This window comes from Opisthocomus hoazin, unplaced genomic scaffold, assembly GCF_030867145.1.
Source record: "Opisthocomus hoazin isolate bOpiHoa1 unplaced genomic scaffold, bOpiHoa1.hap1 HAP1_SCAFFOLD_230, whole genome shotgun sequence".
Classification (NCBI taxonomy): domain Eukaryota; kingdom Metazoa; phylum Chordata; class Aves; order Opisthocomiformes; family Opisthocomidae; genus Opisthocomus; species Opisthocomus hoazin.
The window spans coordinates 27,501-30,000 of NW_027448957.1; the positions used below are offsets into that span (position 1 = coordinate 27,501).

The window sequence follows — 2,500 nt, forward strand, 5'->3', positions numbered from 1 at the left end:
CCACCGGCGCACGCACGCGCGCGCGTCAGTGCGGCACGGCACCCCCGCGGTGCCCACCCGCAGACAGACGCCCGCGCGGGAGGCCGGCGGCGAGGCCCGCGCCATCGCCGCCCCGCGCCTCCCTCCCCCGAAGCTCGCTCTCGCTCTCTCTTCCCCAAACCCACCGCCGATAGCCCGGCGGGGACGAGCTCCGTCCAGCAGGCGCTCTCCGGGAGCGGGGAGCTTCGGAGCGCTCCCCGAGTCTCCATTTAGGGGGACGAAGGCCCGCGCGCTCGCGCGCGCGGCCCTGCGAGGCACCCCAGCCGCGCCGCTGCTGGCCCGCCGGCCCCCCCCCCCCGCGCTGGGGCGGGGGGGCTCGGCGGCGCAGACGGCGATTGATCGTAAAGCGACGCTCAGACAGGCGTAGCCCCGGGAGGAACCCGGGGCCGCGAGTGCGTTCGAAGTGTCGATGATCAATGTGTCCTGCAATTCACATTAATTCTCGCAGCTAGCTGCGTTCTTCATCGACGCACGAGCCGAGTGATCCACCGCTAAGAGTTGTCTCGGTTTCGGCACCGCCCCGCGCGCGCGGAGGGGCCGGGACCGCTCGCCGAGAGCGGCCCCTTCTCTGAGGACGGCCGGACCGACCGCCGGCCCCGCCGCCGCCCACCCCCCTCCGCACGCGCGGAGGGGGCGCGGCGCGGCGGCGCGACGCGGCGCGACGGAGAGGCCCTCGCCTCGGCTTGACCGTACGAGCACAGGGGAAACGGAAAACAACGGAAAACCCCGAGCGGCCAAAGGGCGGGGGAGCCCGCGCTCCCGACCGACCCTGGGGAAACGTACGCAACACACACACACACACCCTTGGCGCGCTTCGGGGGCGGCCCAGGCGCCCGGGCTCGGACCGGCCTCCCCCCGGAGGCTACGGCACGCCCGGCCGCGACGCCTGCCCGCCTTCGCTCGGGAGCCGGACGCCCGGCTGCGCCCGCGCTGCGACGAGCCGGCTCCGCCCACCACGGTCGCCTCTCGCCCCGCCGGCGAACCTCGGCGCCGACGCCGCCTTCCACCGACGCCGGAGGAAGCGCGGCCGGCCACTGGAGCGCGAGCCGGCGACGCGCGGCCGCCCACCGGCCCGCGCCGGATGGGCGAACCCGGCCACCCCGCCCGGCGGCGGCGGCCGCCACCGCCGCCGCGAAAACCGCCGCCGCAGCCGCTTCTCGCCTCGGCCCCCTGGGGCCGCCGGCACGGCCCCAGCGGAAAGGCGGACGGCGCTGAGCGCGGGGGGCGGCTCCCACTCTCCCCGTTTCCACGCGAAGACCCGGAGCGGGACGCCCCCGCGCCGCGCGCCCGCCCTCGAGACGGAAGCGACGGGCGGGGAAACGCGGGACGGGACGGCCGCCAGCGGATGCGGCCGGGGAACCCTCCCGGACGACCCGACGGACGACCGGCACCGACCGGCACGCCGAGCGGCGCCGCCGCCGCTCGGCCTGGGGGGGTGTGGCTCGCCCCCCCCTTTCTTTCCCTGGGCGCCGAGGGCGGGGCGAGGAGCGGGAGAGGGGAGCGCGGCGCGCCCCGAGCGCGGCCGCAGCGCGAGCGTCCAAAGGCGCGGGGCGGCCCCCCGGCGGCCGCCCCCCCCCGCGGGGGCTCGCCGCGCCTTTCTTTCCCCCGGCGCGGAGCCCGCGCTCCGGCCGGCGGGTGGCCCCGTTTGCGAGGGCGGGCAGGTCGGCCGCGGCCGACCCGCGCCGCGGTCTCTCCGCCGAGACCGGCCCGCGGAGAGGGGGGGCAGGTTGGGGCAGCGAGACGCCCCCCCTTCTCCGGCACGGCGGCCCGCGGGGGCGGACGCCCCCCCCGCGGCTCGCGCCGTGCCGCTCGAGTCTTTAAACCGCCGCCCGGCTCCTTTGGCCTTTGACCCCCGGACTCGGCCGAGGGAGGGCCGCCGAAGCGCGGACGCTAGGTACCTGGCCCTGGGGTGAGGGAAACGACCTGCATGGCCCCGCGGGGGTGCCTCCCCCGGCTGCCGCCCTCGGGGGAGCGTCCGCCCGCGGGGGCGCGCCCGGCATCCGCCGCCACCACCTCGTCCTCCTTAGCCCCGGGGCCCGGGGTTTCCCTCGATAGCCCGGCGCTGCGCCCGGGGGGAGAGACGTGGCTCGGGCCGCCCGCTCGCGCGGGACGCGACCCGGCCGGGGGGGGGCCTCGCCCGCCCCGGGCGGCGCCAGCGGCCGAGACCGCGCTCGCGCCCCCCCCTTCCCGCCACGGCTCCCTCTTCGAGAGGCAGCCGTGCCGGGTCGGAGGGGAGGTTCGCGGGTCCGGCCGCCGCGCCGCCCGAAACGCCGTGCGCACACCCGCGCCACGGCCCGGAACGCCCGGAGACAGCCCTGTCCCGCGCGCGGGGGGGTAGACGGCGCCGCCGCCGGCGCCGCCCCACCCCCCCCCCAGGAGCTGCCGCCCCCCGAAGACGGCGACACCCCTCGGCTGTCGCGCTTGCGGCCCCCGGTGCCGCCGCCGTCGCTCGACGCTCGCC

At 79.2% G+C, this 2,500-nt stretch overlaps 1 non-coding gene across 1 annotated transcript; it reads right to left on the bottom strand.

Moving 5' to 3' along the window:
• Positions 1 to 386: 386 nt before the first annotated feature.
• LOC142359923 (5.8S ribosomal RNA) lies at positions 387 to 539 on the bottom strand. The gene has a single exon (XR_012762703.1). It is a non-coding gene; the product is annotated as a 5.8S ribosomal RNA (ribosomal RNA).
• Between the last annotated feature and the right edge of the window lie 1,961 nt (positions 540 to 2,500).